Below are 22179 nucleotides of genomic sequence, written 5' to 3' on the forward strand. Positions count from 1 at the left end.
AAGCTTCCTAAACAGGGGTGTGAGAGATGGGCTTGGGTAAAGATGGGGCTCTATTCTCAGAGAACAACTGGAGCAGGGACATAACATTGGGAAAATATTGGCAACGCACTGCAGTAACAAATGGTCCGTTTTGGCTAGAGTGTAGTAAAAGAGCAGGATACTATTGAGAGAACAGAGTGTGAAGTTAGCTTGTAGCCAAGTGTTGAAGGGCTTTGAATGCTAAAGTGAGAAGTTTGAATATAAGAGCAACTTTAACAAAAATATATACTTTTTCTGATAATCAGAATAACCCATTTTCCTTACGTAAAATAGATACCATGCCTAATAATAAAATTTCTGGTAGAAAAGTGAGTTAAAGCGACAGTAACGAAATAATAACCTATCAGGGCTGTATAGACAATCTTAAAGTTTCAGGGTTGCGCAGTGTCATGTGGGCTTATCGACATCCACTATGGTAGTTTTGTTTTTAATTACTTGTTCTACTGACATCTGGACTTTATCTAAAATAAAACAGAATGCTGGCTGGGCACGGTGGCTCACGCCTGTAATCCCAGCCCATTGGGAGGCCGAGGTGGGCAGATCACTTGAGGTCAGGAGTTCAAGACCAGGCTGGCCAACATGGTGAAACCCTGTCTCTACTAAAAATACAAAAATTAGCCAGGTGTGGTGGTGCACACCTGTAATCCCAGCTACTTGGGAGGCCGAGGCAGGAGAATGGCTTGAACCCGGGAGGCAGAGGTTGCGGTGAGATGAGATCCGTGCCACTGCACTCTGGCCTGGATGATAGAGCGAGATTCCATCTCAAAAAATAAATAAATCAAATCAAATCAAATCAAATACAACAAAACAAAACAAAACAGAATGCCAGATGATCCTTTCCTGGAAACTTTATGAAATCCAAATATGTAGCTACCATCATGATAGAGGGACTATTTATGAAATATCAAGCCTTCTTTGCTTTATGCTCTTACATACCTTCTATGCTAACTGGTAGACCCAGAGTGTTTTGGGTCCTCATGAGAGGCTTATCCTAATACAAGATTGCATTTTTCTGGGAGGTTTTTAGATTTCAGCAACTAACAGGAATTTAGAAAGCCAAATAATCCTTTCTTTGGAATCAAAGCCCTTCCTCTTTTCAGATTCTTTGCTTCCTGTTTATATCAAAAATATGCTTCTTTTCCCACCCTCTGACATAGATGAGGCTCATGTCAGCACCCAATGTGTAAAGAGTTTTTAAACCTCTGCATTTTCTCACCCATCCTTTCTGGGTTGTATGTTGATTTGTGTAGACCTTAGGCACTTTTGCATTTGGGGTCTCTTTATCCATAAAAATATATATTGATTGTATTTATATAGATATATTATTAGTAGTACAGAAATATGTATTACATATATTTATTGATAAACATAAATATTATCAATAAATATATTAATGTGGCCAGATGCAGTCACTCATGCCTGTTATCTCAGTACCTTTAGAGGCCAAAGCAGAAGGATTGCTTGAGGCCAGGAGTTCAAGACCAACCTGGACAAAATAGTGAGACAAAAAATTTAAAAATTAGCCAGGTGGCCGAGCACAGTGGCTCACGCCTGTAACTCCAGCACTTTGGGAGGCCAAGGTGGGCGGATCACGAATTCAAGAGATCAAGACCATCTGGCCAACGTGGTGAAACCCTGTCTCTACTAAAAATTCAAAAATTAGCTGGGCGTGGTGGCACGCACCTGTAGTCCCAGCTACTCAGGAGGCTGAGGCAGGAGGATTGCTTGAACCCGGGAGGCAGAAGTTGCAGTGAACTGAGATCACACCACTGCACTCCAGCCTGACGACAGAGCAAGACTCCGTTTCAAAAAAAGAAAAAAAAAATTAGTCAGGCATGGTGGCATCCACCTGTAGCCCCACCTCCTTGGGAGACTGAGGTGTGAAGGATTGCTTGAGCTCAGGCGTTCAAAGTTGTAGTGCACTGTTATTATGCCACTGTATTCCAGCCTGGGTGACAGAATAAGACCCCAACTGAGAAAAAAAAAAAAAAAAAAGAAGATATATATACACACAACACACACGCACATACACACACATAAATATATATCCATGTTATTTATTTAAACATTTTTCTCAACTTAAAATTCTTTTTCCTGACTTTAAAATAAATTAAAACATTGGCATGGCCCCTTAAAACTATTGTGTGCCTTAGGCATTCTGCAAACTCTGCCTAATGGATAGGTTGACCCTTTTCCCTTTCTGTGGAGAATTGGTGATGAGCTGAATTGAAAACCAGAATGCATGGCTGGGCCCAAGTTGTCCATGCCCTGCACACTCAGCAAATATGAAGTTCAAGTCAGATATTGCATACCCTGAAAATACCTCCCAGTTTTACAGTAGGAACATTGGGAAAGGTCAGATTCATTTTACTGACCTTTTCATTCTGGTCAATAGTGGCAGCTGCAATTTCCTATTTGCAGCAAATTTAGGAAAAGTATGGACCTCAGAGTACTTACCTGAAAACCACCAGGGTTAATTAAAATTCAGCTTCCTAGGACCCTTATAATGAAATCAGGTATTTTGGATCAGAATCTCAGTGTTTGATATATGTAAATCTTACGCATACTTAAGCTTATAGCCACTGTCCTAAAACAAAAGCGTGATTGGATTGCTCCCCTTCAGCAGTTCCCCATTGCAGAATAAAGTCCAGCTCTTTAACCTGGCATTGATGGTCCTTCACAATACGGTCCTGGTCTCTCAAGCCTGAAGGATTTGAAGTTACTCAAATGCTCATCCTTCTCTTTTGGCCTAAACTCCCTATCTTTCAGGGCACTGTCAGTTTCATATGAATTCCTAAAGCCTTATATCGAATGCCATCCATCTACTGCAGCATGTGTTAACCCTTCGATATAAAACTGGCCCCCCTTTCCATCTATCTGATGCAGCACCTATAATACATCATTGCATTTGTTTAGTTGTCACTTTATTTATTTATTTATTTATTTATTTATTATACTTGTTTTAGGGTACATGTGCACAATGTGCAGGTTTGTTACATATGTATCCATGTGCCATGTTGTTTTGCTGCACCCATTAACTCATCATTTAGCATTAGATATATCTCCTAATGCTGTCCCTCCCCCTCCCCCCACCCCACAACAGTCCCCAGAGTGTGATGTTCCTCTTCCTGTGTCCATGAGTTCTCATTGTTCAATTCCCACCTATGAGTGAGAACATGCGGTGTTTGGTTTTTTGTCCTTGCGATAGTTTACTAAGAATGAGGTTTTCCAGTTTCATCCATGTCCCTACAAAGGATATGAACTCATCATTTTTTATGGCTGCATAGTATTCCATGGTGTATATGTGCCACATTTTCTTAATCCAGTCTATCGTTGTTGGACATTTGGGTTGGTTCCAATTCTTTGCTATTGTGAATAGTGCCGCAATAAACATACGTGTGCATGTGTCTTTATAGCAGCATGATTTATATAGTCCTTTGGGTATATACCCAGTAATGGGATGGCTGTGTCAAATGGTATTTCTAGTTCTAGATCCCTGAGGAATCGCCACACTGACTTCCACAATGGTTGAACTAGTTTACAGTCCCACCAACAGTGTAAAAGTGTTCCTATTTCTCCACATCCTCTCCAGCACCTGTTGTTTCCTGACTTTTTAATGATGGCCATTCTAACTGGTGTGAGATGGTATCTCACTGTGGTTTTGATTTGCATTTCTCTGATGGCCAGTGACAATGAGCATTTTTTCATGTGTTTTTTGGCTGCATAAATGTCTTCTTTTGAGAAGTGTCTGTTCATGTCCTTTGCCCACTTTTTGATGGGGTTGTTTGTTTTTTTCTTGTAAATTTGTTTGAGTTCATTGTAGATTCTGGATATTAGCCCTTTGTTAGATGAGTAGGTTGCAAAAATTTTCTCCCATTCTGTAGGTTGCTTGTTCACTCTGATGGTAGTTTCTTTTGCTGTGCAGAAGCTCTTTAGTTTAATGAGATCCCATTTGTCAATTTTGGCTTTTGTTGCTATTGCTTTTGGTGTTATAGACATGAAGTCCTTGCCCACGCCTATGTCCTGAATGGTATTGCCTAGGTTTTCTTGTAGGATTTTAATGGTTTTAGGTCTAACATTTAAGTGTTTAATCCATCTTGAATTAATTTTTGTATAAGGTGTAAGGAAGGGATCCAGTTTCAGCTTTCTACCTATGGCTAGCCAGTTTTCCCAGCACCATTTATTAAATAAGGAATCCTTTCCCCATTTCTTGTTTTTGTCAGGTTTGTCAAAAATCAGATAGTTGTAGATATGCGGCATCATTTCTGAGGACTCTGTTCTGTTCTGTTCCATTGATCTATGTCTCTGTTGTGGTACCAGTACCATGCTGTTTTGGTTACTGTAGCCTTGTAGTATAGTTTGAAGTCAGGTAGCGTGATGCCTCCAGCTTTGTTCTTTTGGCTTAGGATTGACTTGGTGATGTGGGCCCTTTTTTGGTTCCATATGAACTTTAAAGTAGTTTTTTCCAATTCTGTGAAGAAAGTCATTGGTAGCTTGATGGGGATGGCATTGAATCTATAAATTACCTTGGGCAGTATGGCCATTTTCACGATATTGATTCTTCCAACCCATGAGCATGGAATGTTCTTCCATTTGTTTGTATCCTCTTTTATTTCATTGAGCAGTGGTTTGTAGTTCTCCTTGAAGAGGTCCTTCACATCCCTCCTAAGTTGGATTCCTAGGTATTTTATTCTCTTTGAAGCAATTGTGAATGGGAATTCACTCATGATTTGGCTCTCTGTTTGTCTGTGATTGGTGTACAAGAATGCTTGTTATTTTTGTACATTGATTTTGTATCCTGAGACTTTGCTGAAGTTGCTAATCAGCTTAAGGAGATTTTGGGCTGAGACAATGGGGTTTTCTAGATATACAATCATGTCATCTGCAAACAGGGACAATTTGACTTCCTCTTTTCCTAATTGAATACCCTTTATTTCCTTCTCCTGCCTGATTGCTCTGGCCAGAACTTCCAGCACTATGTTGAATAGGAGTGGTGAGAGAGGGCATCCCTGTCTTGTGCCAGTTTTCAAAGGGAATGCTTCCAGTTTTTGCCCATTCAGTATGATATTGGCTGTGGGTTTGTCATAGATAGCTCTTATTATTTTGAGATACGTCCCATCAATACCTAATTTATTGAGAGTTTTTAGCATGAAGGGTTGTTGAATTTTGTCAAAGACCTTTTCTGCGTCTATTGAGATAATCATGTGGTTTTTGTGTTTGGTTCTGTTTATATGCTGGATTACATTTATTGATTTGCATATGTTGAACCAGCCTTGCATCCCAGGGATGAAGCTCCCTTGATCATGTTGTATAAGCTTTTTGATGTGCTGCCGGATTCGGTTTGCCAGTATTTTATTGAGGATTTTTGCATCAATGTTTATCAAGGATATTGGTCTGAAATTCTCTTTTTTGGTTATGTCTCTGCCAGGCTTTGGTATCAGGATGATGCTGGCTTCATAAAATGTGTTAGGGAGGATTCCCTCTTTTTCTATCAATTGGAATAGTTTCAGAAGGAATGGTACCAGTTCCTCCTTGTACCTCTGGTAGAATTCGGCTGTGAATCCATCAGGTCCTGGACTCTTTTTGGTTGGTAAGCTATTGATTATTGCCACAATTTCAGAACCTGTTATTGGTCTATTCAGGGATTCAACTTCTTCCTGGTTTAGTCTTGGGAGGGTGTATTTGTCGAGGAATTTATCCATTTCTTCTAGATTTTCTAGTTTATTTGCATAGAGGTGTTTGTAGTATTCTCTGATGGTAGATTGTATTTCTGTGGGATCAGTGGTGATATCCCCTTTTTCATTTTTTATTGCGTCTATTTGATTCTTCTTTCTTTTCTTCTTTATTAGTCTTGCTAGCGGTCTATCAATTTTGTTGATCTTTTCAAAAAACCAGCTCCTGGATTCATTAATTTTTTGAAGGGTTTTTTGTGTCTCTATTTCCTTCAGTTCTGCTCTGATTTTAGTTATTTCTAGCCTTCTAGCTTTTGAATGTGTTTGCTCTTGCTTTTCTAGTTCTTTTAATTGTGATGTTAGGGTGTCAGTTTTGGATCTTTCCTGCTTTCTCTTGTGGGCATTTAGTGCTATAAATTTCCCTCTACACACTGCTTTGAATGTGTCCCAGAGATTCTGGTATGTTGTGTCTTTGTTCTTGTTGGCTTCAAAGAACATCTTTATTTCTGCCTTCATTTCATTATGTACCCAATAGTCATTCAGGAGCAGGTTGTTCAGTTTCCATTTAGTTGAGTGGTTTTGAGTGAGTTTCTTAATCCTGAGTTCTAGTTTGATTGCACTGTGGTCTGAGAGACAGTTTGTTATAATTTCTGTCCTTTTACATTTGCCGAGGAGAGCTTTACTTCCAACTATGTGGTCAATTTTGAAACAGGTGTGGTGTGGTGCTGAAAAAAATGTATATTCTGTTGATTTGGGGTGGAGAGTTCTGTAGATGTCTATTAGGTCCACTTTGTGCAGAGCTGAGTTCAATTCCTGGATATCCTTGTTAACTTTCTGTCTCGTTGATCTGTCTAATGCTGACAGTGGGGTGTTAAAATCTCCCATTATTATTGTGTGGGAGTTTAAGTCCCTTTGTAGGTCACTCAGGACTTGCTTTATGAATCTGGTTGCTCCTGTGTTGGGTGCATATATATTTAGGATAGTTAGCTCTTCTTGTTGAATTGATCCCTTTACCATTATGTGATGGCCTTCTTTGTCTCTTTTGATCTTTGTTGGTTTAAAGTCTATTTTATCAGAGACTAGGATTGCAACCCCTGCCTTTTTTTGTTTTCCAGTTGCTTGATAGATCTTCCTCCATCCCTTTATTTTGAGTCTATGTGTGTCTCTGCACGTGAGATGGGTTTCCTGAATACAGCACACTGATGGGTCCTGACTCCTTATCCAGTTTGCCAGTCTGTGTCTTTTAATTGGAGCATTTAGCCCATTTACATTTAAAGTTAATATTGTTATGTGTGAATCTGATCCTGTCATTATGATGTTAGTTGGTTATTTTGCTCGTTAGTTGATGCAGTTTCTTCCTAGCTTCGATGGTCTTTACAATTTGGCATGTTTTTGCAGTGGCTGGTACTGGTTGTTCCTTTCCATGTTTAGTGCTTCCTTCAGGAGCTCTTTTAGGGCAGGCCTGGTGGTGACAAAATCACTCAGTGTTTGCTTGTCTGTAAAGTATTTTATTTCTCCTTCACTTATGAACCTTAGTTTGGCTGGATATGAAATTCTGGGTTGAAAATTCTTTTCTTTAAGAATGTTGAATATCGGCCCCCACTCTCTTCTGGCTTGTAGAGTTTCTGCCAATAGATCAGCTGTTAGTCTGATGGGCTTCCCTTTGTGGGTAACCCGACCTTTCTCTCTGGCTGCCCTTAACGTTTTTTCCTTCATTTCAACTTTGGTGAATCTGACAATTATGTGTCTTGGAGTTGCTCTTCTCGAGGAGTATCTTTGTGGCATTCTCTGTATTTCTTGAATCTGAATGTTGGCCTGCCTTGCTAGATTGGGGAAGTTCTCTTGGATAATATCTTGCAGAGTGTTTTCCAACTTGGTTCCATTCTCCCCATCATTTTCAGGTACACCAATCAGACGTAGGTTTGGTCTTTTCACATAGTCCCAAATTTCTTGGAGGCTTTGTTCATTTCTTTTTATTCTTTTTTCTCTAAACTTCCCTTCTCGCTTCATTTCATTCATTTCATCTTCCATCAGCGATACCCTTTCTTCCAGTTGATCGCATCTGCTACTGAGGCTTCTGCAATCTTCGCGTAGTTCTCGATACTTGGCTTTCAGCTCCATCAGCTCCTTTACGCCCTTCTCTCCATTGGTTATTCTAGTTATCCATTTGTGTAATTTTTTTTCAAAGTTTTTAACTTCTTTGCTATTGTTTTGAATTTCCTCCCGTAGCTCAGAGTAGTTTGATCGTCTGAAGCCTTCTTCTCTCAACTCGTCAAAGTCATCCTCCATCCAGCTTTGTTCCGTTGCTGGTGAGGAACTGCGTTCCTTTGGAGGAGGAGACGTGCTCTGCTTTTTAGAGTTTCCAGTTTTTCTGCTCTGTTTTTTCCCCATCTTTGTGGTTTTATCTACTTTTGGTCTTTGATGATGGTGATGTACAGATGGGTTTTTGGTGTGGATGTCCTTTCTGTTTGTTAGTTTTCCTTCTACCAGACAGGACCCTCAGCTGCAGGTCTGTTGGAGTTTACTAGAGTCTGTCCACTCCAGACCCTGTTTGGCTGGGTGTCAGCAGTGGTGGCTGCAGAACAGCGGATTTTCATGAGACCACAAATTCAGCTGTCTGATAGTTCCTCTGGAAGTTTTGTCTCAGAGGAGTACCCGGCCGAGTGAGGCGTCAGTCTGTCCCTACTGGGGGGTGCCTCCCAGTTAGGCTGCTCAGGGGTGAGGGACCCACTTCAGGAGGCAGTCTGTCGGTTCTCAGATCTCCAGCTGTGTGCTGGGAGAACCACTACTCTCTTCAAAGCTGTCAGTCAGACAGGGACATTTAAGTCTGCAGAGATTCCTGCTGAATTTTTGTTTGTCTGTGCCCTGCCCCCAGAGGTGGAGCCTACAGAGGCAGGCAGGCCTCCTTGAGCCGTGGTGGGCTCCACCCAGTTCCAGCTTCCTGGCTGCTTTGTTTACCTAAGCAAGCCTGGGCAATGGCGGACGCCCCTCCCCGAGCCTCGCTGCCGCCTTGCAGTTTGATCTCAGACTGCTGTGCTAGCAATCAGTGAGACTCCGTGGGCATAGGACCCTCAGAGCCAGGTGCGGGACACAATCTCCTAGTGTGCTGTTTTCCAGGCCCGTTGGAAAAGCGCAGTATTAGGGTGGGACTGACCGGATTTTCCAGGTGCCATCTGTTACCCCTTTCTTTGACTAGGAAAGGGAACTCCCTGACCCCTTGCGCTTCCCGAGTGAGGCAATGCCTCGCCCCGCTTTGGCTGGTGCACAGTGCGCTTCACCGACTGTCCTGCACCCACTCTTTGGCACTCCCTAGTGAGATGAAACTGGTACCTCAAACAGAAATGCATAAATCACCTGTCTTCTGTGTCACTCAGGCTGGGAGCTGTAGACCGGAGCTGTTCCTATTTGGCCATCTTGGCTCCAGCCGTGTCACTTTTTTATTTTTTTGAGACGCAGTCTCACTCTGTCTCCCAGGCTGGAATGAAAGGGCGCCATCTTGGCTCACTGCGACCTTCGCCCTCCCTGGTTCAAGCCATTCTCCTGCCTCAGCCTTCAGAGTAGCTGGGACTACAGACGCCTGCCACAACACCTGGGTAATTTTTTGTATTTTTGGTAGAGACGGGGTTTCACCATATTGGCCAGGCTGGTCTCAAACTCCTGACCTTGTGATCTGCCCACCTTGGCCTCCCAAAGTGCTAGGATTACAGGCGTGAGCCACTGTGCTCGGCCAACTTTTTTTTTTTTTTTTTTTTTTTTACAAATTAGAATGAGTCATTTTTTAAATGCAGGACCTATTTCTTATTTATTTGTTTATTTCATAAATTACAATGCTTGTTTTTTTAAAATCAGGCCACATTTCTTATTTATTAGTGAGTTTTATGGGGGAAAGCATGTGTGTGTGTGTTTATGTATTTATTTATATTTTGAATCCCTAAGGCCAAACACAGAATTTGGCCATGTTAGTCACGCAGGATATCTTGACTTCTTTCTTTTCCTTTTCCTTGTTTTCTTGTTTAATGAGGCGATGACTAGGCATTTATTTGGTTAGATAAGATTGAGATTGAGAATCAAGGTGAAGATCACCAGAAAAATATTGAAAACAAATGGTTAAAAAGAAAGATCTCCTGATTTCATTATACATGGTTCTCCATCACAGGCTTTTTTTGTTGTTGCTAGCAGGATAGAGAAGAGAAAAATTAGAAAAGAATTGACATTGATGGTTGTAGGCAACCTGTTGTTCGTGTGAACAAGAATGGGAACACCAGCAAGGAAAGTCACATCCCGCCAGGAGAATATCAGTATGGACAAGCTGTGGAAGTCCTACTTTTATGGAACATTACCAAAGACCTAGACGTGAAGTGAGCAAGACTTTCGGAAAGATGATTTGGTTCCCCATTCAATGACTATTTATTGAACATAGACACAGATCTTCCTTTATGGAGCTTTTTATCTTAGTGGGGTAGACAGGCATTAATCATGAAATCCCACAAGGAAACACTCTATTGCCAAATTTAGTAGGCATCATAGGGCTGGCAGAAGGGGCTGGTGGTGGTGAAATGTGAGGCTGAAGGGATAGGTCAGGGCCAGATTGTGGCAGGGAGGAGGGTGGCTTGGGGGCCATGATGACCTTGAACAGCTGAAGACAATAGAGAAATCAGATACTTAGCAAGCTTGACAGGAAGGGAAGGAGCCCACCGCAATGAGTACCAAGACTCGTTAACTTGTTAAATAATGTTAAAGAAAATCAGAAAAACTGTATTGCTTTGTTTGCTGGAGAGCTGTTCTTCCTAAAACTCAGTGCAGTTATTGCCTGTTTGCCTTATGTCTCCATGAAAAGAGCATCGTTTTATCTGGCAAGGGAGAACATTAATCATTCAGACGGCAGAATCAACATTGTAAGACTTACCTCCCAACATAAAACCTGCAGGTTGAATGAAAACCCGTGACAGAAAAGTCTTGCTAAAATTCCCATTTGCTATGTCCTCCTCCCTGAAGACATGGGGCAAAAAGGGGTTTTCTTTTTCCTTAGATGCTTTCCAGTTTTTTACCCAGCCTAGATCTTAATGACTGAGGATCCAGAGAGAGGTCTTAACATTTCCCTGGAAATATTTTCTTATGATTAAAAAGGTTTGTCTTACAGAATTCTCTTTTATTATTTTTTTCCTTCTGACAAAATTTTTTTAGCTTAAGTTAATAGTGTATTTGAATGGGTGACACAGCATGAAAAAGAATGAATTAGAAGCCTGGGATCTTTGGGATAAATTGAGAAATCTAGTTTAAATATCTTAACATATAAGTTTATTCTTGGGATAACCACAGAAGCTCCAACATGGCCTTCTTGCCCATAAAGCTGTGTCAGTGTTTAATAGTTCACTTCCAGCCAGGTGTGGTGGCTCAGGCCTGTAATCCCAGCACATTGGGAGGCCGAGGTGGGTGGATCACTTAAGGTCAGGGGTTCCAGACCAGTCTGGCCAACACAGTGAAACCCCATCTCTACTAAAAATACAAAAATTAGCCAGGCGTGGTGGCAGGTGCCTGCAATCCCAGCTACTTGGGAGGCTGAGGCAGGAGAATCGCTAGAACCCAGGAGGCAGAGGCTGCAGTGAGCCGAGATTGCACTACTCCACTCCAGCCTTGGTAACAAGAGTGAAACTCTGTCTCAAAAAAAAAAAAAAAAAATAGTTCACTTCCCCGCTGGTAAAAATCAGGGGTTCCCTGTACACAGCATGAGAACCATCCCTTTATTTTTCCATGTGCAAGGAAGATATTGCCCATCTGTCACAACACATTCATGTGGAAGTAGGATGGCCTTAAAAAGTAGTCACTACCCAACAGATCCAAGTTAGCATAAGAGAGAAAACTTATTTACCAGCCTGATTCTAGATGCTCTCCAAAGCTCTTTATAAATCTAGATGATGTGAGTCTCTTTGAAAATTCTGTTTTAGAATTTGGTAAATGCCAGGCCCTTTCCTGCCAGGGTAAAGCTATTCGTTGTTATTATTGTCGTTTCATAGTTCTTGTTTTTGTTGTGCTGCTGGATAATTCTACAATGCCAGAAATGATTACACCAGACTCAAAGACAGAATGAAATTGATAGATACAAGTTCTAAACCACAGCAGGAGATCTGTGGCTGTCTGATTTGTCATCACCTTTTATTTACTGTGATTATTTCAAGCATAATTACAGGAGATGTGCTTAAGAGTTTGCTGTACTTTAGGGTTGACAGCACTGTGAAGTTTTAAAGGCTACCATCTCTTTGCTTGAAATAGTGCATTTTAAGGTTAATGAAATCTTTATTATGGACTCAGATTTGAAACTGGAACAAGAATTTTTAATTTAAGAAAGATTTGCATTTTTCCAAAATGCCATAAGAGCTGTGCTTTTCATGTTATCAAAGCCTAAAAGATAGATAAGGAACATATTATTATTCTCATTTGGGATAAAGAAATCGAGGCACTTTAACACTAATTGGTTTGTCTAGGAAACAGAGACACATGCTCTGAAAGCCTCGTTTGAAATGTAGTGCGTTAGCCCCTCTGTCAGACCAATCTAAGGGTTCTGAGGTCTGTGTTCTCACTTCCTCACCTTTCACTAGATAGCTGGATTTACATACTGGGCCTCTATATAAAATTCTGTTGAATATAGGAACAAAAATGTTTAAAAACCATGGGTGTAGGGGAAGGAAAAAAAACTGGGAGTTTGAGTGTATTTCAATTGCAAGTTAAAAATCACACGTGGGACTAAAACTGACTCCATAACTAGAGGAATTACTGCCCCTGTAACTAAAATTTCAAGCCGATAGACCTAGCTTCAGGCCCCCTTGGATCCTAATGCTGAAGTTATCAGAAATCTCCTTTCTCATTTCTCTTTCTTTCTTTTTTTTTTAAATCCCCTTTAGAAGTTGTCCTTTCTTGCTTTTCAACTAAACATTTATCTAAGTATATTTCATTCTTGGCCAGGACATTTCAGAAAGTGGCAGAGATAGACAACATCATGAAATGCTTAACTGCAGCAGCTAGAAAGACCCTGTTTCCAATGTGCTGTCCTGGGTTAATCACTATGTGGGAATTTATGTGGTAAAATATATTGTATTTTACTGTTTTTTTCCCTAAATTCAAATTATTTCCTATTACACATTTGTTCTGAACTTGCGTTTTTCCTCCTGCTTAGCAATAATACATCTTAGAGATTTTTGTGTGTGTCAGTACATGTAAATCTACCTTATTCTTTAACATGATTGCATAGTATTACATTGTACAATAAAATATTATTTAATGATTTTGTCAATAATGGGCATTTAAGTTATTTGAGGACTTTTTTGTTATAGCAAACAATGTATTATATTAACAGCCTCTTACATGCTCCTTGGGCTGTGTATGAGATTATTTCTCTAGGATAGATACCAGGAGATAGATTGCTGGGTTAAAAGTTTCCAACGCTGGTAAATACCATCTAACTTTCAGACATTTATACAGTCTCATTAGTTTTTTAAGTGCTAATGACGCTGCTGCTGCTGCTGCTGCTGCTACCACCAAATCCTTTTGACTACTCTGCCAGGTACTATGCTAAGTGTTCTATATACATCATCTTATGTAATCATTACAACACTCCTAATCAGGTTTCTTTATGAGATGCGTGCTGATATTATCATGATCATTTTGCAGAAGGGGACAGTGAGGCTTAGAGAGTTCTTGTCACTGGCTTAAATTCAGAAAGGTGCTTTTCTTGTCTTTATAAACTAAAGATTGGCTTTACATACTAAAGTTAGAGGGTATTTTACTTGTGACATCTCAGCTGCTCAGTGAAGAAATTTGTCCTTGAGTCTTGGGCCAAATACGATAAGGGGTGAATTCACAAATGTTCTGTCCCTGTGTTCTGGATATGTGATTTGGATTCCATATAGTATTTCTGCATTTATTATCTGGCATAATTAAATGTGGAGAGCAACCCAAAGTCAATAAAAGAAAATTGCTGCTGAAGTTCCTACTGATCTGAGCATAAGCCCCCAGAGAAAATTAACGTGGCAAGAAGAAAACTTAAAAAACCCCCAAAACCCTGGGCCATTAGTTAAAGCAACACACGTATCATATGGAGTCATTGGCTATTGTGTAGCATGGTTAGTGTGGTGATAGCAGTGACTTGGGAATCCTGGAAGGATATAAATATTATCACTTTGCCACTGGCTTGCTAGGTTTAGTGGTTACTTATTTATTTTTATTAGAGATGGGGTCTCACCCTGTCACCCAGGCTGGACTGCAGTGTTGTGATCCTGACTCATGGCAGCGTCAACTCCTGGACTTAAGGAGGAGCCTGGCTAATTTTTTTCTTTTTAGGTAGAAATGGGGTTCACTGCATTGTCCAGACTGGTCTTGAACTTTTGGCCTCAAGTGATCCTCCCACTTCAGCCTCCCCAGGTGTTGAGGTTATAGATGTGAGCCACTGTTCCGGGCCCTTAGTTGTTAGTAAGTAGCCTTATTTTACTATATTCTGTGAAAAAAATGTGTTTATTTAACCTTCGGTTATTGTGGTCAGATATCTAGTTCTATTTAACACAGATTGCAGTGGCGGAAGATGTCTAGTCTCTTTAAAAAACAGATCAGCTGCGGAGCTCTTAGGAGGTGGTTAATTGGTGACTGCTGAGACTGAGAGGCTCCCCATCCCTTCCAGCTGATCCCGCAGGGGAGCCAGAGAGGAAAGAAGGATGCTTCTTCCTGCTGCTTTTCCAGAAAGATTGGGCTGAGCTCAGTTATTCTGAGAAGCAGGAAAGAATCAGAACAGAACATTTAAGTGACTTTGGCTCATGCTAAAGAATATTAAAATATTCTTGGCACATTTACGTTTGAGAAGTTTCTATAGGACAGACAAGAGGGCAGCATTATATAGGGCCAGAATTTTCAGTTAGTTTGGCATACTTTCAGAAGTTTGTCATCCTTTTTTTTTTTTTTTTTTTCTTTTTTTGAGATGGAGTCTCGTTCTGTCGCCAGGCTGGAGCGCAGTGGCGCGATCTACGCTCACTGCAAACTCCTCCTCCCGGGTTCACACCATTTTCCTGCCTCGGCCTCCCAAGTAGCTGGGATTACAGGCGCCTGCCACTACGCCCGGCTAATTTTTTTGTATTTTTAGTAGAGAAGCAGTTTCACCTTGTTAGCCAGGATGGTCTCGATCTCCTGACCTCGTGATCCATCCGCCTCGGCCTCCCAAAGTGCTGGGATTACAGGCGTGATTTCTTTTTTCTTTTTGTTTACAAAGAAAGTCATCCTTTTTTTATTTTACACTTTTTAGATTACTTTCCTATTACTTAGCTTAATTGTGCTTAGTAGTTTCTGTTTTGCTTTGTAAATGACTCCTCTTTATTTTGCATTAACCCTAAAGGCGATTCCTTGGCATTTTTATTAGCATTCAGGATTGAAAGATTATCATGCCTTAAACTTTGGTTAAAGTTCAGTTTCGGTAACTTTTCTGTTAGTCTCCAAAAAAGAACTAATTGTTGCTAATCTATGAGCAGGGATTAAAAGACAGAATATAATATTGAATATTAAATGTGCATTATCTCATTTAGTCCTCACCACCACCACCCCGCCCCCCATCCCCAGCCCGGGGTTGGGGGTGGGCGGTGTCTACCTTCCTCTTTATCCCCATTTTACCAGCTTAAAACAAAGAGAATTTAAGCAGTTTGCCTGAGACCACATAGTTACTAGGCAGTCGATTCAGAGCTGAAAGTCACCTCTGTGTGATTTTCGGACCCGTGTACATTACATGGCTAAGTGCTTGCTTGCTTTTCCTTCTCAGCTGCTTCTCCCTACATTTTTTCCCACACGTTTTCTACAGCTGTAGGAGAAATTTGTTTTTCTTTTCGTTTTCCCCATCTAGGGAAGCTTATGAAGCTTCAGTTCAGTCTTTGATCAATCTCCGTTTTTCCTCTATAGCTTTGTTTGGTGACACCTGGCTGTAAATAACTACATGGAGGAATTAAAAACAAATAAAGGACCAGGTGCAGTGGTTTACGCCTGTAATCCCAGCACACTGGGAGGCTGAGGCAGGCAGATCACCTCAGGCTAGGAGTTTGAGACCAGCCTAACATGGTGAAACCCTGTCTCTACTAAAAATACAAAAACTAGCAGGGCCTGGTGGTGCACCCCTGTAATCCCAGCTACTCAGGAGGCTGAGGCACAAGGATCGCTTGAACCTGGGAGGCGGAGACTGCAATGAGCCAAGATCGCGCCACTACACTCCAGCCTGGGCAACAGAGTGAGTCCTAGTCTCAAAATAAATAAATAAATAAAAATCAATAAAGTGACCTCAAAACAAAGTACATAGAAAGTTTCTCCCTTTGAAATTTGGTTTGGCTCTTGATGAGCAAGTTTCTCCTATTAGCCTCTCTAGCTGAAGCAATTGGGACTAATGATCCTTTTCTGGTGTTTACCTCAAAGGGGTATTATAAGAATTGGATGAGTCATTTGCATGGAAAACAATATAATGTTCAATATTCTGAAAACTGCACAAAGTTTCTCCACAATTTTGCCTGAAACTGATTTTATATGAGAAAGATGCTGGCTTTCCCCACTCCCACAGTTCATTTATAAAATGTGCCAATATTTATTCAAGTTTCTTTGAGTCCGGGAGCTAGATAGAAATGCAAACATATTATGGTTGTTTGATTCTTATTGAGCTATCAGGGCTGTATGCAGTTCTGAAATGAGTACATTGGCCTACTGCTCCTCCCCAGGAGCTTGCGGTAGCCTGCCCTCACGCACTTCACAGCCAGTTACATAACTTGTGTCACCATGGAAGCATCTCACCATCACTGAGCCTTTCGGTAGACTGACTTCATATATTTGGTTCCTAATTTTTTGTTTTGTTTCTTGAGACAGTCTCAGTCTGTCGCCCGGGCTGGAGTGCAGTGGCGCAATCTCAGCTCACTACAACCTCCGCCTCCCAGGTTCAAGCAATTCTCCCTCCTCAGCTTCTTGAGTAGCTGGGATTACAGGTGTGTTCCACCGCGCCCAGCTAATTTTTATATTTTTAATAGAGTAGGGGTTTCACCATGTTAGCCAGGCTTGTCTCAAACTCCTGACCTCAGATGATCCACCTGCTTCGGCCTCCCAAAGTCCTGGGATTACAGGCATGAGCCACCGTGCCCAGCCTGGTTCCTAATTTAAAACATAAATAATCACATAGAAAACAAGCAAGAATGGAGCCTTCTTTATAAATAGAAGCCTGAACGATAAGGAGGATGATTATAGCATCCAATTAAATGTTTTAGAATTTGGCATTTTCTTAACCATGAGATTTCCTTCACTCAAATGAGAGTTGGGTGGTGGTCTGGGTACAGATATTTTCACAGAGGGTATTCATGAGATGCAGGATGAGAAGGAAGCGCTGCTTAAAAAGGTCTCAGTGCTTTGGATCTGAGGCAGTAGTCTGTTCTATCAGGTATAGCTCTCACGTGTTGAAATCTCCATTAAGAACAGTCCGGTGGAACCAGCTCAGGGAGATGCAATGACTCTTTGGGCCAGTCAACCCAAATAGCTTGATGAGGTCACCTCTAGGCTTGGTGGGCAGAGGACTTAAGTTCACTTATGCCAGTGTCATCAACTCTCTCCTCAATGTATTATAGGTCTGTATTATATATGTCTGGGAACATAGAGAATATTGGCACTGGTTCAAGACTCCTCATTTCTACCTCACCAATGCAATTGTCCCTCAGTATCCATGAGAGATTGGTTCCAGGACCCCATGAATACCAGAATCTGCAGATGCTTAAGTTCTTATATAAATGGTGTACTATTTGCATAAAACCTACACACATTACATTAAATTATCTGTAGATTACTTAGAATGCCTACTACAATGTAAATTCTATGAAAATAATTGTTATACTATTTTTATTCATATTATTTTTTATTGCTGTATCAAAATGAAAGGATCTAATAACTCAACATTTCTTATGACCAAACTGTTAAACGTTTTCACATTTTCCCCTTCAAGCAGGCTGGATTAAATGAAACTATACATACAGATGGGCTTTTAATCTCGCTCTACTCCTAGCAAATATAACGTTATGGGATACTAGAAATATGTAGGCTCAAGAATCACACTGTGTGGGTTCAAATCCTGATTCTGCACTTACAAACAATATATATATATTATTTACAAACTATATATATATATTATATATATGTTGTAAATATATATATTTTTATATATTGTTTTTAATATATAGTATTGAGATATAAAATGGGAACTATACTTATAAGGTTGATTTCATAGGATATTTGTGAGGATTAAATGAGGCCATCCAAGTAAAGCGCTTAAGAGTGTAAGTATTCTAGAAGTGCTGTCCCTTTACCTATTAGTCTGTTCTAAAACACATTAGTGATTTAATGATCTTCAAATGTGAAATAGCTTTTAAGTGAGATAGGAGCTTTTCCACTGACAGGCAAAGCAGGTTAGAAGAGGAAAAGCCCAAATTGTAGGTGATGTTTGCAATCAGTCAGTGAGCCCTATGCCTCATCTGTAGAAAATCTGATTGACCGTGGAGCTCCAGATGATTTAACACTATACATAGTTCCCTGAGTAACTTTTAATCTGTTACTAATGATAAACATGGGATTTTTTTCACTCCATTTTGCAAAAGCATGGTTCTGCTGGTATGGCGTTGCTTGAATGGTAGGGCGCTAAGCTGCTGGGTTCAGGTGAAGGTACTCTCATTTAATCATGTAATGGGAAGACACATTCCTGATGAGAAGCACAGCACCTGATTCACTATGCTTTCCTCCAAAGAGAACCATGCGTAATGTTACATGTGAAGTTTTTCTGTGTTTTTTTTGCTTTTGTTTTTTTGTAGATTCACTGGACCAAACGCTCTAAGTTGCCTTAGAAAAACACTGGCACAGAATATAAGTCTCCACATCTAAAAAGATGTAGGGGGCCTGGAAATCATCTGAATCTGGGTCAGTGCATTCCATCTAATCTAGATATTTCTTGGGATTAAAAAAAAAAAGGTGGTAATATACTAAGCTTTTTTTATATTACAGATGCCCAATTAAAATTGTACATGCATTTGTGTTCTTGATTTCACAGAATGGCGAAGTCATTCCAGCTTTTAGATATTTCTTCGACTGGATGATGATTACATTGATTATATCACCATGATCCAGAGATCAGCTTAGCATTCTTGTATAATTTAGTTAAAAATGAGTGAATAGATTAAATTATTTTATATTTGATTACAAAAATAAAACATACTGTTTATGGGGAAAAATTATAAAGGGAGTTCTGGTGGAAAAGTTCGGGAGTCAATGTCCAACTAATTCATCCTGCTGGGAGAGATGGGTCTTTCATTCTTTAGGTTTTAGATGGAGCTGCAGAGAGGCTTTGTTTCTTCCATGAACATTGCTTTTTTTTGAGATGGAGTTTCGCTCATGTTTCCCAGGCTGGAGTGCAATGGCGGGATCTCAGCTCACTGCAACCTGTGCCTCCAGGGTTCAAGCAATTCTCCTGCCTCAGCCTTCCAAGTAGCTGGAATTACAGGCTCCTGCCACCACACCCGGCTAATTTTTGTATTTTTAACAGAAACAGGGTTTCACCGTGTTGGCCAGGCTGGTCTCAACCTCCTGGCCTCAGGTGATCTGCCCGCCTCAGCCTCCCAAAGTGCTGGGATTACAGGCATGAGCCACCATGCCCGGCCTATTAGTGTTGTTTTTTAATTGCGGTATGAAGGAAAGAAAGGTGGAAAGCGCACACGTCTCTCACGCATACTTCCCTGATGAAGCAGTGTCTGCACTCCTGACTCTGGGCTCTTTTCTGATACTTGGAGCATGGCCAACTGTATTGACTCACCAGCCTTCAGCTCCCTCTCTACCCCTCCCCACCATTTCTGTTTATGAGATCTTCTTTACTACACAATCTAATTAAGACTTAACCAGGGTGCTTCCAGATGTGAGAAATAAGAGATTTTCCTGTTGAATTGATCTTCCTATCTCTGTTCTCTCCAAGCTGTCTATTGGAAACCTCTTTCCAAATGTGTTTGTGATGCTGATTAACAGTTTTCCCACCCCACTACCAATGAACTAGGGGATTAACTGGCTTATAATTGTATCTCACTTCTCCCAGAGCATCAGGAGTGATTAATGTGCCACATGCAGCTGCCTTGCATAACTCTGTATTTCTTTATCTGGAGGCTCACCAGCTCCAGGCTCCCTCACCCAACATGGCTGGAAAGTTCTCCTGGAAGCAGAAACCCACTTACTTGTACTAGAGATGGCAGAATTCTGAAAATAAGAGAATGCGGGTGAGGACTTAAGAAAAGCAGCAAAACTTCGATAAGCCTCAAGGAGGGGAAAACAACTAGTTAGCTAAACTCTAGCCACTTTCTTTATACTGTTAATGGGAGTATTTAATCTCTCTGATCTGTAGTCTGTAAAACGAGAGAATCTCTATCTTATTGAACTATTATGTGGTAATTTGCTAACTTAATTGGACTAAGAGCTTAGCATAGTTTTTGGCATATAGAAATTGGTGTTTACTTTTAGATGAATGTGTTTTTGTTCAAGTTCTCTATCATCACCTGTTTGCTATAGAGATCAGACACTTTGCTCAGCCTATGCTATGCCTCTGCCAAGAATCATATTATTGTCTTTTTGTAGCTGTGAGACTGAGGCTTTATGAAAAATAAGATTGGGAAAGCATAGCACATTTTACTGGTGTTTAGAAACATGCTGATATGGTTTGGCTGTACGTCCCCACTCAAATCTCATTTCGAGTTGTGATCCTCAGTGTTGGAGGAGGGGCCTGATGGGAGGTGATTGGATCATGGGGGTGAGGTTCCCCTTTGCTGTTCTCGTGATGGTGAGTTCTCACGATATCTGCTGATTTAAAAGCGTGTGGCACTTCCCCTCTGCGCATATTCTCTTTCCTGCTGGCTGTGAGAATATGTGCTTGTTTCTCCTTTGCCTTCCACCATGATTGTAAGTTTCCTGAGGCCTCCCCAACCACCCCTCCTGCACAACCTGCAGAACTGTGAGTCAATGAAGCCTCTTTTCTTCATAAATTATCTAGTCTCAGGTAGTTCTTTATAGCAGTGTGAGAACAGACTAAATACATATGCCTTCCTTTAAAAAAGAAGATGGTGAGATCGTTGTACAGGCAGATTTCAGGGTGGACAGGTTCAGTGGTGATTGTGGCAAAAATCCTTGCGGTAGTCAATTCTTGTTGCTAGGTTGATGACTGCAGCAGTCAGTGTGAGGGTATCATGTAGTTTAAGGTGCGCAGAGTGAAGAGAGGGTGGGAAGGAGCCTTAATTGTGTTGTTTCAGCCCCGAATGATTGCCTCTCTCAGTGAACAGTTTCAGCAATATCAGCTCTGTTGTCATTTCCCCTGCGGCATTAGGTGCTGTGGAGAATCGCCCAACTCACAAGACCCCTCTTTTCTGGAGACATCTCCACATATCCATAGGGCAACAAGGGGAGGTTCTCAGCAGGCTTATTTATAGTAAGTGACTCAGCTCTCTTAACTCATTGCTGGTTGATACCAGATTTCCCATTCCAGGAAACTAGAGGTAGAATTGAGGGGCAGCGGCGGTTTCTGTAACTGACAGAAAACAGAAACTTCAGGAGTTCTAGGGTGGACACGGTCACCCAGAATGTGAACTGAAGAGCAAAAGAAAGGAAAAAATGCAGATAAGCAAAGAGAAATCAAGGAAAAACATGGACAATGAGCACTACAGGGATCTTAATGGTTTTTATGTCCTAATTTCAGCCCTCAAGGCTTTTGATCCATGCCATGCCTCTTTATAAATGTAATAACTTTCCCTTTTTTGCCCTTTCTTGCTTAAATTAGTCCCAGCTGATGCCTCTTAATTGTTGCAACAAGAGTTCTTACTAATGGACGTGTGTCTGCGTGTCTTACATTTATTTATATATTTGGAATGCAGCTTAGGGCAACAGATCCAATTCAAACTGCAGTCCTTCAGAGTCTTAGTCCCACAGAGAAGCAGTAAGGCTGTCTGTTCTTGGCTCTATCAAAAGGTTGCAAATGCTACCACTGATTCCTGTGGGCACTCTTCACTCCTGTGGGACTTTCCACTTCACAAAGTTCACGGTACACTGGACTGTGCATATGTCTGGGATTCTAAACGTGGTGGAATAACATATGGAGAAGAATAACATGTCAATGTTAGTCCAGATTTCTGGCTTTGGAAAGCAGAAACACAGGGTCCTAGTGAAGAAAAGTTGGGAATGGGAGCTAAAGAGAAGCAGAAAAGATGCTGAGTTTGGTGTGGAACACAAATATGGTTTGAAGTGTTAGAGAGGTAAGTCAGAGAGGATGTCATTTTGGCCAGGCATGGTGGCTTATGCCTGTAATCCCAGCACTTTGAGAGGGTGAGGAGGGAGGACTGTTTAAGTTCAGGAGTTCAGCCTGTAGTGCACTATGATTGTGTCACTACACTCCAGCCTGGGTGACAAA

General features: G+C 41.0%; 1 protein-coding gene across 9 annotated transcripts in view; it reads left to right on the plus strand.

The window, feature by feature from the left end:
* SORCS1 (sortilin related VPS10 domain containing receptor 1) overlaps window positions 1-22179 on the plus strand; it is a 608941-nt gene that overhangs the window by 120366 nt on the left and 466396 nt on the right. Inside the window, exon 1 of one of the 9 annotated variants that reach the window (XM_063618018.1) lies at window positions 20585-20733. The exons of the other annotated variants lie outside the window; for them this stretch is intronic. The gene's annotated coding sequence lies outside the window, so the exon portion shown is untranslated. Of the gene's footprint in view, window positions 1-20584; window positions 20734-22179 lie in introns of those variants that run through there. 9 annotated transcript variants of the gene reach the window in all.

This window comes from Symphalangus syndactylus, chromosome 2 (assembly GCF_028878055.3).
Source record: "Symphalangus syndactylus isolate Jambi chromosome 2, NHGRI_mSymSyn1-v2.1_pri, whole genome shotgun sequence".
NCBI lineage: Eukaryota > Metazoa > Chordata > Mammalia > Primates > Hylobatidae > Symphalangus > Symphalangus syndactylus.